Raw genomic sequence first — 13,082 nt, forward strand, 5'->3', positions numbered from 1 at the left:
CGATCCCGCCGGCCTTTGACCTTTTTGCTAAGCAGCAGCCCCGGGTCCTGATCCTAGCTATCTGCCTTGCTGACCCGTGTTTGTGTTTATATGCGTTTCTAACTACGGGGCTCTCTGAGCTCGCCGTGGTCGTGCGATCTCAAATCCGCCCACGGCGCCGCAGTGTTACTTAGCCTGGGAAGGGTCCTGTCCAATTCCCTGGCCCTGAGAAACCGTGGGGTAACCCCCCGAGGGGGCCCTCGGGTGAAAACTCAGGGTAGGTGACCCGACCACAAGGCCCTACATGGGTGCGGGTGCGTGCTTATGTGGGGGGGTGATGGGGGGCAGTGCAGTGGTGGAAGCCGGGCAGCTCCCTGGCTCGGCAGAGCGGCCCCGTCGTTGTGGCACCACACATGCTCTTAAGGCTCCACAGGGAATGCATTATTTGCTCCGCTGCGGGTCTCCTACCACCGCTCTCCCATTGACATGTTTCATTGCTTCTACATACTATTAACATGCCCTCCCTTTGTTAATGCTACCCCCTACCCCCTCCCTTTGATGCTGCTAATCCTGCATAATGCATGGGCATAATATGACTTTGAAACCACCCCCGCCCACCTCCTACGCATTTGCCATGAATATGCTAAATTGCTCTTGATATGCACATTCTTTTGTTAAGGCGCTCTTCTTCCACCTCCAACCCAGCTTATATATAAGCTCCTAGCTTGGCAGTGTCTCTTTCTTCACCTGAAGACGGCTGCTTGCTTTGTAGCCGAAACGTCGTGATAATTATTTTATTGTTTTATTTTTATTATTGTATTACTTCCCTTCTACGTGACTTTACCGAAAGAACCAAGAAGATGAATCCCTGCAGTCACGAAAGCTTTAAATCGAAATTTAAATGGCAAATGGTAAGTGAAGCTATTTTTTGACAATTAACCAAGAACCTCGGGAGGTTATTGACAGGCCAAGATACCACTTCAGAATCAGAATATTTATTTATCCTGGAGAAATCCGATGAGATTGTCTTTCCCACAGATGTCCAGTAGGGGAGGTGGGGGTCAGAAAGCTACAACAAATAACAGAAAAACACCGATAGGAGCGCAAAGTACAGGAAAAGTAACAAAATCATTAAAGATGAATACATTAAATAGATAAACAGTATTTACGAGGATGACATTTACAAATCACATTTGCAAATGCAGTTGTGTACAGCTCTAAACTTCTGCTTCTTCTGCTGTATGTACTGTGCCTGTATGCCACGTGTATATAAGTACAGGATGCGAATCACTGTGCCATATCAACAGCTTAGCAATAATTATATATAGTAATGTTATTTCATGTACAATTGTTATATTCCACCACTTCCATTTTGTAATGTGTATGAAATGAATGATCGAACATTTACTTTTGTAATGAGATAGTGACATCTACTGGTTGTAAAAGGGAAGCACGGGCACAGGCACCATTATAAACATTATCCAATCCCGAAAGGGAGATGTATCTAGGCCAAAGGTGAAGGGCAGGGCCGGCTGAGAAACTCTGAGAACCGGCTGGAAAGTTCCACGAGAGGGCATGGCCAGAGGTGGGGCCTAGCCGCGCCTGCGGCAATATAAGCGGAGGCGGAGGAGGACTCGGGGTCGGTGTGTGGAGTCTTGGGTCTGGACTGCGTCGCTGCTTGCCGTCATCTTTCTCCTGCGGAGTTCCGCCGTCAGCCAGCGGCGAGACCGGGAGCGGATGGGCGGAATCCGCCATGTGATCAACCGTGTGTGTAGTTTGTAGAACGTAATGTCTAAGTGTGAACTTGGAGAGGAAGCTGATAACGTTGGCCTGTGCTTTGCCCGTACGTAGAATAAAGAAGAGTACCCTCTACACGACGTGGCGCAGAAGCGCTCATTGCATTTTTATTGGTCATCATAGTTTCAGAAGATTTTAATACTTCTGTAGTGACACAACGCTACCTGCTGTACAGCAGCTGCAACTGCAGGTGGACACGTTGCGCAAATGCCGTTGAGCATATACACGTGTGTGCTGGCAGGGCGGAGGAACTGGGGCAAGGATCACGGTAGACCTCATAGGGAGGCTCCTGGAACACTGGTGGGTTCGAGAAGGGAGGTGCGGCTTGGCTCCGCCCTATTTTATTTTACTTGGTCAATTTTTTTAATAATCGTAAAAACAACACCAATGTAAGTAAATGGCAAGTTGTAATGCTATTTTTTTAAATTACCAAGCACGTAGGGAGGTTGTTGACAGGTCCAGATACCACTTCAGAATCAGAATATGTATTTATCCTGGAGAAAGCCGATGAGATTGTCTTTCCCACAGATGTCCAGTGGGGGTGCGCCAGAAAGCTACAACAAACAATAGAAAAACACCGACAGGAGCGCAAAGTACAGGAAAAGTAACAAAATCATTAAACATGAATACATAAAATAGAAAAACAGTTTTTAAGTTCAAATTGCATAATTACACCAATTCCTAAGCTTGAGCAAGGCAGCAAAAACAGTTCCAGACCATACCAAGACACCACACAGCCCCTCAATAAAATTGCACGTTAACATCGATTCTACGTAGGTGAGGATGACATTTACAAATCACTTTAACACGTAGGCTTTCGCGACCAATATTATTCATAATCAACGTTATTGGGTTTAGATCGCGTTATTTATGAATGTTGTAGTTTCACGCTTCAACACACCGGTGGGCTAAAGAAGTGAACTATTTGTCTTTTGTCAACGTGACACTTTTTTACTGATTGGCGTGTCGGGTGGTGGAGGGTTACGACGCATTTATAAATAACGCGATCTAAACCCAAAATCGTTGATTATGGATTTACAAATCACATTTGCAAATGCAGTTGTGTACAGCTCTAAACTTCTGCTTCTTCTGCTGTATGTAAAGTACTGTGCCTGTATGCCACGTGTATATAAGTAGAGGATGCGAATCACTGTGCCATATCAACAGCTTAGCATTAATTATATTTAGTACAGTTTTTTCAAATATAATTGTTATATTCCACAACTTTAATTTTGTAATGTGTATGATATAATTATTTTCTACCTACGTGACTTTACCGAAAGAACCAAAGAGTATGGATTCCTGCAGTCACGAAAGATTAAAATCTAGATTGTATTAAATAAATGATCGGACATTTACTTTTATTGGTCCCCATAGTTCACATTTCAGAAGACTTTAATACTTCCGTGGGGACAATGTGAAATAATTACATTTAAAGTGATTTGGCCTTCAACCAAGAAGATATCAGTAACGACTTTAACCCGGCCCCATAGCTTAGAGGTAGTTGCGAGTCCTACATAAGATGTGCGCGGCACTCAGTCGCTACTGGTTATAAGCTTTTTATTATTTGTCGAGTAGGTCTGTCTCTGACGGACCGCATCCATTAAACCAAAGACAGAAATGTATAACATCATTAAATGGTCGACCAAGTTTAAATCAAACTCAGTTTTTGCGTTTTAGCGCCAGCATTTATTAAACAATAGAGGTTACACTACGTGCTGCGAAAAGAACAGTAATTTTACACATTTACATTGTTAAAAGTAAACAAATTGCACGATTTTCTGCTTACAAATCATTGCTTACTATTAGTGTTAATATAGGTTATGGTCTCATTGATACAATTTTTTATTATTTTGATATGATAGTTGAATATACGGAACGACTTCAACGCATACCCAGAGCGTAAATGTCATATGTATGATTATGGATACGTTCTCCACGGAAGTGCTCTGGCTGTGTTTTTTTAATTTTACTTGGTTAATGTTTGACACAATTGTAAAAACAAAACCAATGTAAGCAAATGCAAAGTTGTAAAGCATTTTTTATATATTTAATGAATGTGGAGATATTCGACCCAGCTAAACCAGCACATAGAGAGGGGATTGACAGGGCCAGATACCACTTCAGAATCAGAATACAGTGGTACCCCGGATATCGAACTTAATTCGTTACAGAAGGCCATTCGAACACCGATTTGTTCGAACACCGAATTAATTTTCCCCATAAGAATTAATGTAAATTACATTAATTGGTTACAGACATAAGGAATATCTCATTATAAAGCATTTTTTACACGAAGTTTACAGTAATTACATGCATTAACTAAAACAAAAAAACAAGAACTACAATAAATAAATTAATAACTATATGGATTAAATGTAATAAATGAACATTGAACTTCACTTTACCTGTAGTAAGGAGAGTTGATGGCTTGAGTGGAAGGTGGTGAGGAGGAGGAGGTGGTGGTGTTATTGTTTGGAAGGGGAATTCCCTTCCATAATAACGTCGGGTAACTGCCCTTCTGGTGTTCTTTCTCTTTTGTGCCTCTTTTCTGCCACTAACTGTGAGTCACTTGAGCTCTTTTTGACTAAAAACTTATCTAAAGAGGTTATCATACGGTAAAACCTGTGTCTGAGCAAGCATCATGCACGCTGGCCATACGCGCCTCAGCCGTACAGGTTCTTTCAAGTCGCGATTGCCCGTTCGACCTCTGAATTTCGTTCGGTTTCCGGGGCAAAAATTGTTGGGAAATATCGTTCGAACACCGATTTGTTCGAGTTCTGGTGCGTTCGATCTCTGAGGTTCTACTGTACTCTTTGATTCTTTTGGTAAAGTCACATAGGTATTAAATAACGACGTTTCGGGCACAACACACGCTCTCCTATCTTCCAGTTAAATGCTAATTTCTCCCATTAACATCACTAAATCCCCGGCCACTTCTTTATGACCCTTGGGCTACACCCATTTCAAACCCTTTAAAATAGTCTGCCTCAGCAGCAGACCATGCTTTCCCACCTGCTGACGGACGCTTGTGTTGCGCCCAAAACGTCGTGATTTATTTAATTTTACACCTACGTTACTTTACCGAAAGAACCAAAGAGTATGGATTCCTGCAGTCACAAAAGCTTAAAATCTAGATTGTATGAAATAAATGATATAACATTTACTTTTATTGGTCCCCATAGTTAGCATTTTAGAAGACTTTAATAATTCCGTGGGGATAATGTGATATAATAACATTTAAAGTGATTTGGCCTTCAACCAAGAAGATATCAGGAACGACTTTAACCCGGCCCCATAGCTTAGAGGTAGTAGCGAGTCATACATAAGATCTGCGCGGTACTCACTCGCTACTGTTATAAGCTTTTTTTTATTTGTCGAGTAGGTCTGTCTCTGACGGACCGCATCCATTAAACCAAAGACAGAAATGTATAACATCATTATATGGTCGACCAAGTTTAAATCAAACTCAGTTTTTGCGTTTTAGCGCCAGCATTTATTAAACAATAGAGGTTACACTACGTGCTGCGAAAAGAACAGTAATTTTACACATTTACATTGTTAAAAGTAAACAAATTGCACGATTTTCTGCTTACAAATCATTGCTTACTATTAGTGTTAATATAGGTTATGGTCTCATTGATACAATTTTTTATTATTTTGATATGATAGTTGAATATACGGAACGACTTCAACGCATACCCAGAGCGTAAATGTCATATGTATGATTATGGATACGTTCTCCACGGAAGTGCTCTGGCTGTGTTTTTTTAATTTTACTTGGTTAATGTTTGACACAATTGTAAAAACAAAACCAATGTAAGCAAATGCAAAGTTGTAAAGCATTTTTTAATATTTAATGAATGTGGAGATATTCGACCCAGCTAAACCAGCACATAGAGAGGGGATTGACAGGGCCAGATACCACTTCAGAATCAGAATACAGTGGTACCCCGGATATCGAACTTAATTCGTTACAGAAGGCCATTCGAACACCGATTTGTTCGAACACCGAATTAATTTTCCCCATAAGAATTAATGTAAATTACATTAATTGGTTACAGACATAAGGAATATCTCATTATAAAGCATTTTTTAGACGAAGTTTACAGTAATTACATGCATTAACTAAAACAAAAAAACAAGAACTACAATAAATAAATGAATAACTATATGGATTAAATGTAATAAATGAACATTGAACTTCACTTTACCTGTAGTAAGGAGAGTTGATGGCTTGAGTGGAAGGTGGTGAGGAGGAGGAGGTGGTGGTGTTATTGTTTGGAAGGGGAGTTCCCTTCCATAATAACGTCGGGTAACTGCCCTTCTGGTGTTCTTTCTCTTTTGTGCCTCTTTTCTGCCACTAACTGTGAGTCACTTGAGCTCTTTTTGACTAAAAACTTATCTAAAGAGGTTATCATACGGTAAAACCTGTGTCTGAGCAAGCATCATGCACGCTTGCCATACGCGCCTCAGCCGTACAGGTTCTTTCAAGTCGCGATTGCCCGTTCGACCTCTGAATTTCGTTCGGTTTCCGGGGCAAAAATTGTTGGGAAATATCGTTCGAACACCGATTTGTTCGAGTTCTGGTGCGTTCGATCTCTGAGGTTCTACTGTACTCTTTGATTCTTTTGGTAAAGTCACATAGGTATTAAATAACGACGTTTCGGGCACAACACACGCTCTCCTATCTTCCAGTTAAATGCTAATTTCTCCCATTAACATCACTAAATCCCCGGCCACTTCTTTATGACCCTTGGGCTACACCCATTTCAAACCCTTTAAAATAGTCTGCCTCAGCAGCAGACCATGCTTTCCCACCTGCTGACGGACGCTTGTGTTGCGCCCAAAACGTCGTGATTTATTTAATTTTACACCTACGTTACTTTACCGAAAGAACCAAAGAGAATGGATTCCTGCAGTCACAAAAGCTTAAAATCTAGATTGTATGAAATAAATGATATAACATTTACTTTTATTGGTCCCCATAGTTAACATTTTAGAAGACTTTAATAATTCCGTGGGGATAATGTGATATAATAACATTTAAAGTGATTTGGCCTTCAACCAAGAAGATATCAGGAACGACTTTAACCCGGCCCCATAGCTTAGAGGTAGTAGCGAGTCATACATAAGATCTGCGCGGTACTCACTCGCTACTGTTATAAGCTTTTTTTTTATTTGTCTAGTAGGTCTGTCTCTGACGGACCGCATCCATTAAACCAAAGACAGAAATGTATAACATCATTATATGGTCGACCAAGTTTAAAACAAACTCAGTTTTTGCGTTTTATCGCCAGCATTTATACAGTGATTTTACACATTTACATTGTTAAAAGTAAACAAATTGCATGATTTTCTGCTAACAAAACATTGCCTACTATTCGTGTTAACATGTCATTAGACCTCCTTTGCCAGTACCAAAATATAATAATAGGGGTTTTCCCCTTTTTTCTGGCATCAATACTGAAACCTTTTTACGAGGATTCATGTCTGCATTAAGCACAATACTTGCAGTCAAAATGCAAACAAAACACACTCTGATACTATATGCATTGTCCTTGAAACTGATTGGTCCACACCAGAGACAGCTTTCTTTTAAGCCTCATCTCAATTGGTGCTCGACCAGATGACGTCAAAAGGCGTACAGTTCAAAGACAATGCACTATCAAAGTAATGAGGCTCAAAAGAAAGCTGTCTCTGGTGTGAACCAATCAGTTTCAAGGACAATGCATATATTATACAGGTAGGAACAACAGTTCCACACTGGCCACCAGAAAAAAGGGGAAAACCCTATTATTATATTTTAGAACTGGCAAAGGAGGTCTAATGATGTAGATGCTTACCCCGAGCCCTCAGTACTTTGATAGTGCATTGTCTTTGAACTGTACGCCTTTTGGCATCATCTGGTCGAGTACCAATTGAGACGAGGCTCAAAAGAAAGCTTGTGTTGCGCCCGAAACGTCGTGATTTATTTAATTTTTTACCTACGTGACTTTACCGAAAGAACCAAAAAGTATGGATTCCTGCAGTCACGAAAGCTTCAAATCTAGATTGTATGAAATAAATGATCTAACATTTACTTTTATTGGTCCCCATAGTTAACATTTCAGAAGACTGTAATACTTCCGTGGGGATAATGTGAAATAATTACATTTAAAGTGATTTGGCCTTCAACCAAGAAGATATCAGGAACGACTTTAACCCGGCCCCATAGCTTAGAGGTAGTGGCGAGTCCTACGTAAGATCTGCGCGGAACTCACTCGCTACTGGTTATAAGCTTTTTATTATTTGTCGAGTAGGTCTGTCTCTGACGGACCGCAGTCATTAAACCAAATACAGAAATGTTTAACATCGTTAAATGGTCGACTAAGTTAAAATCAAACTCAGTTTTTGCGTTTTATCGCCAGCATTTATTATACAGTAGAGGTTACACTACGTGCTGCGAAGAGAACAGTAATTTTACACACTTACAGTGTTAAAAGTAAACAAATTGCATGATATTCTGCTCACAAATCATTGCTTACTATGAGTGTTAATATAGGTGATGGTCTCACTGATACCATGTTTTATACAGCTAGGAACAACAGTTCTACACTGCCCACCAGGGATGATTTGTCTGTCGTGCATAGCCACGCCCTCGATTTGTATTTCATAGAGCGCTTCGGTCAGGCTCAGCACCACGTGACGCGCCTCCCCAGGCAGCTTGCGCCGCGTGACACGGATCGCACGAATACGCTGTCCAACCAAGTTCCTACCTGCCCACTCTGAAGGAACGTGTTCAGAGTGTGTTTTTTGTTTGCATTTAGACTGCAAGTACTGTGGTTAATGCAGACATGAATCCTCGTAAAAAGGTTTCAGTTTTGTTGTCAGAAAAAAGGGGAAAACCCTATTATTATATTTCAGTACTGGCAAAGGAGGTCTAATGATTTAGATGCTTACCCCGAGCCCTCAGTACTTTGATGATGCATTGTCTTTGAACTGTACGCCTTTTGGCATCATCTGGTCGAGTACCAATTGAGACGAGGCTCAAAAGAAAGCTGTCTCTGGTGTGGACCAATCAGTTTCAAGGACAATGCATATATTAGCAGAGTGTGTTTTTTGTTTGCATTTTGACTGCAAGTATTGTAGTTAATGCAGACATGAATCCTTGTAAGAAGGTTTCAGTCGTGTTAATATGGTTAATGGGCTCACTGATACCATTTTGTATTATTTTATATGATAATTGAATATATGGAATGACTTCAACGCATACCCATAGCGTAAATGTCATGTGTATGATTATGCATACGTTCTCCACGGAAGTGTTCTGGCTGTGTTTTTTTTATTTTACTTGGTTAATGTTTGACACAATTGTGAAAACAAAACCAATGTAAGTAAATGCAAAGTTGTAGAGCATTTTTTATTTAATGGATGTGGAGATGTTCGATCCAGCTGAACCAGCACATAGGGGGGGTATTGACAGGTCCAGATACCACTTCAGAATCAGAATACAGTGGTACCCGGGAGATCGAACTTAATTCGTTACAGAAGGCCATTCGAACACCGATTTGTTCGAACACCGAATTCATTTCCCCATAAGAATTAATGTAAATTACATTAATTGGTTACAGACATAAGAAATATCTCATTATAAAGCATTTTTTACACGAAGTTTACAGTAATTACATGCATTAACTAAAACAAAAAAACAAGAACCACAATAAATAAATGAATAACTATATGGATTAAATGTAATAAATGAACATTAAACTTCACTTTACCTGTAGTAAGGAGAGTTGATGGCTTGAGTGGAAGGTGGTGAGGAGGAGGAGGTGGTGGTGTTATTGTTTGGAAGGGGAGTTCCCTTCCATAATAACGTCGGGTAACTGCCCTTCTGGTGTTTTTTCTCTTTTGTGCCTCTTTTCTGCCACTAACTGTGAGTCACTTGAGCTCTTTTTGACTAAAAACTTATCTAAAGAGGTTATCATACGGTAAAACCTGTGTCTGAGCAAGCATCATGCACGCTGGCCATACGCGCCTCAGCCGTACAGGTTCTTTCAAGTCGCGATTGCCCGTTCGACCTCCGAATTTCGTTCGGTTTCCGGGGCAAAAATTGTTGGGAAATATCGTTCGAACACCGATTTGTTCGAGTTCTGGTGCGTTCGATCTCTGAGGTTCTACTGTACTCTTTGATTCTTTTGGTAAAGTCACGTAGGTATTAAATAACGACGTTTCGGGCGCAACACACGCTCTCCTATCTTCCAGTTAAATGCTAATTTCTCCCATTAACATCACTAAATCCCCGGCCACTTCTTTATGACCCTTGGGCTACACCCATTTCAAACCCTTTAAAATAGTCTGCCTCAGCAGCAGACCATGCTTTCCCACCTGATGACGGACGCTTGTGTTGCGCCCAAAACGTCGTGATTTATTTAATTTTACACCTACGTTACTTTACCGAAAGAACCAAAGAGTATGGATTCCTGCAGTCACAAAAGCTTAAAATCTAGATTGTATGAAATAAATGATCTAACATTTACTTTTATTGGTCCCCATAGTTAACATTTTAGAAGACTTTAATAATTCCGTGGGGATAATGTGAAATAATAACATTTAAAGTGATTTGGCCTTCAACCAAGAAGATATCAGGAACGACTTTAACCCGGCCCCATAGCTTAGAGGTAGTGGCGAGTCCTACATAAGATCTGCGCGGCACTCACTCGCTACTGGTTATAAGCTTTTTATTATTTGTCGAGTAGGTCTGTCTCAGACGGACCGCAGTCATTAAACCAAATACAGAAATGTTTAACATCGTTAAATGGTCGACTAAGTTAAAATCAAACTCAGTTTTTGCGTTTTATCGCCAGCATTTATTATACAGTAGAGGTTACACTACATGCTGCGAAGAGAACAGTAATTTTACACATTTACAGTGTTAAAAGTAAACAAATTGCATGATATTCTGCTCACAAATCATTGCTTACTATGAGTGTTATTATAGGTGATGGTCTCACTGATACCATGTTTTATACAGCTAGGAACAACAGTTCCACACTGCCCACCAGGGATGATTTGTCTGTCGTGCATAGCCACGCCCTCGATTTGTATTTCATAGAGCGCTTCGGTTAGGCTCAGCACCACGTGACGCGCCGCTCCAGGCAGATTGCGCCGCGTGACACGGATCGCACGAATACGCTGTCCAACCAAGTTCCTACCTGCCCACTCCGAAGGAACGTGTTCAGAGTGTGTTTTTTGTTTGCATTTAGACTGCAAGTACTGTGGTTAATGCAGACATGAATCCTCGTAAAAAGGTTTCAGTTTTGTTGTCAGAAAAAAGGGGAAAACCCTATTATTATATTTCAGTACTGGCAAAGGAGGTCTAATGATGTAGATGCTTACCCCGAGCCCTCAGTACTTTGATGATGCATTGTCTTTGAACTGTACGCCTTTTGGCATCATCTGGTCGAGTACCAATTGAGACAAGGCTCAAAGGAAAGCTGTCTCTGGTGTGGACCAATCAGTTTCAAGGACAATGCATATATTAGCAGAGTGTGTTTTTTGTTTGCATTTTGACTGCAAGTATTGTAGTTAATGCAGACATGAATCCTTGTAAGAAGGTTTCAGTCGTGTTAATATGGTTAATGGGCTCACTGATACCATTTTGTATTATTTTATATGATAATTGAATATACGGAATGACTTCAACGCATACCCATAGCGTAAATGTCATGTGTATGATTATGCATACGTTCTCCACGGAAGTGCTCTGGCTGTGTTTTTTTTTTATTTTACTTGGTTAATGTTTGACACAATTGTGAAAACAAAACCAATGTAAGTAAATGCAAAGTTGTAGAGCATTTTTTATTTAATGGATGTGGAGATGTTCGACCCAGCTGAACCAGCACATAGGGGGGGTATTGACAGGTCCAGATACCACTTCAGAATCAGAATACAGTGGTACCCCGGAGATCGAACTTAATCCGTTACAGAAGGCCATTCGAACACCGATTTGATCGAACACCGAATTAATTTTCTCTATAAGAATTTAATGTAAATTACATTAATTGGTTTCAGACACAAGAAATCTCTCATAAAGCATGTTTACACGAAGTTTACAGTAATTACATGCATTAAATAAACAAAAAAACAAGAAACACAATAAATAAATGGAATAAATGAAATAAATGAACATTGAACTTCACTTTACCTATAGTAAGGAGAGTTTATGGCTTGAGTGGAAGGTGGTGAGGAGGAGGAGGTGATGGTGTTATTGTTTGTAAGGGGAGTCCCCTTCCATAATAACGTCGGGTAACTGCCCTTCTGGTGTTCTTTCTCTTTTGTGCCTCTTTTCTGCCACTAACTGTGAGTCACTTGAGCTCTTTTTGACTAAAAACGTATCTAAAGAGGTTATCATACGGTAAAACCTGTGTCTGAGCAAGCATCATGCACGCTGGCCATACGCGCCTCAGCCGTACAGGTTCTTTCAAGTCGCGATTGCCCGTTCGACCTCCAAATTTCGTTCGGTTTCCGGGGCAAAAAATGTTGGGAAATATCGTTCGAACACCGATTTGTTCGAGTTCTGGTGCGTTCGATCTCTGAGGTTCTACTGTACTCTTTGATTCTTTCGGTAAAGTCACGTAGGTATTAAATAACGACGTTTCGGGCGCAACACACGCTCTCCTATCTTCCAGTTAAATGCTAATTTCTCCCATTAACATCACTAAATCCCCGGCCACTTCTTTATGACCCTTGGGCTACACCCATTTCAAACCCTTTAAAAAAGTCTGCCTCAGCAGCAGACCATGCTTTCCCACCTGATGACGGACGCTTGTGTTGCGCCCAAAACGTCGTGATTTATTTAATTTTATACCTACGTTACTTTACCGAAAGAACCAAAGAGTATGGATTCCTGCAGTCACAAAAGCTTAAAATCTAGATTGTATGAAATAAATGATCTAACATTTACTTTTATTGGTCCCCATAGTTAACATTTCAGAAGACTGTAATACTTCCGTGGGGATAATGTGAATTAATTACATTTAAAGTGATTTGGCCTTCAACCAAGAAGATATCAGGAACGACTTTAACCTGGCCCCATAGCTTAGAGGTAGTGGCGAGTCCTACATAAGATGTGCGCGGCACTCACTCGCTACTGGTTATAAGCTTTTTATTATTTGTCTAGTAGGTCTGTCTCTGACGGACCGCAGTCATTAAACCAAAGACAGAAATGTATAACATCATTATATGGTCGACCAAGTTTAAAACAAACTCAGTTTTTGCGATTTATCGCCAGCATTTATACTGTGATTTTACACATTTACATC

This window comes from Lethenteron reissneri, chromosome 40 (genome assembly GCF_015708825.2).
Source record: "Lethenteron reissneri isolate LAM-NWPU_2019-01 chromosome 40, ASM1570882v1, whole genome shotgun sequence".
Taxonomy (NCBI): Eukaryota; Metazoa; Chordata; class Hyperoartia; order Petromyzontiformes; family Petromyzontidae; genus Lethenteron; species Lethenteron reissneri.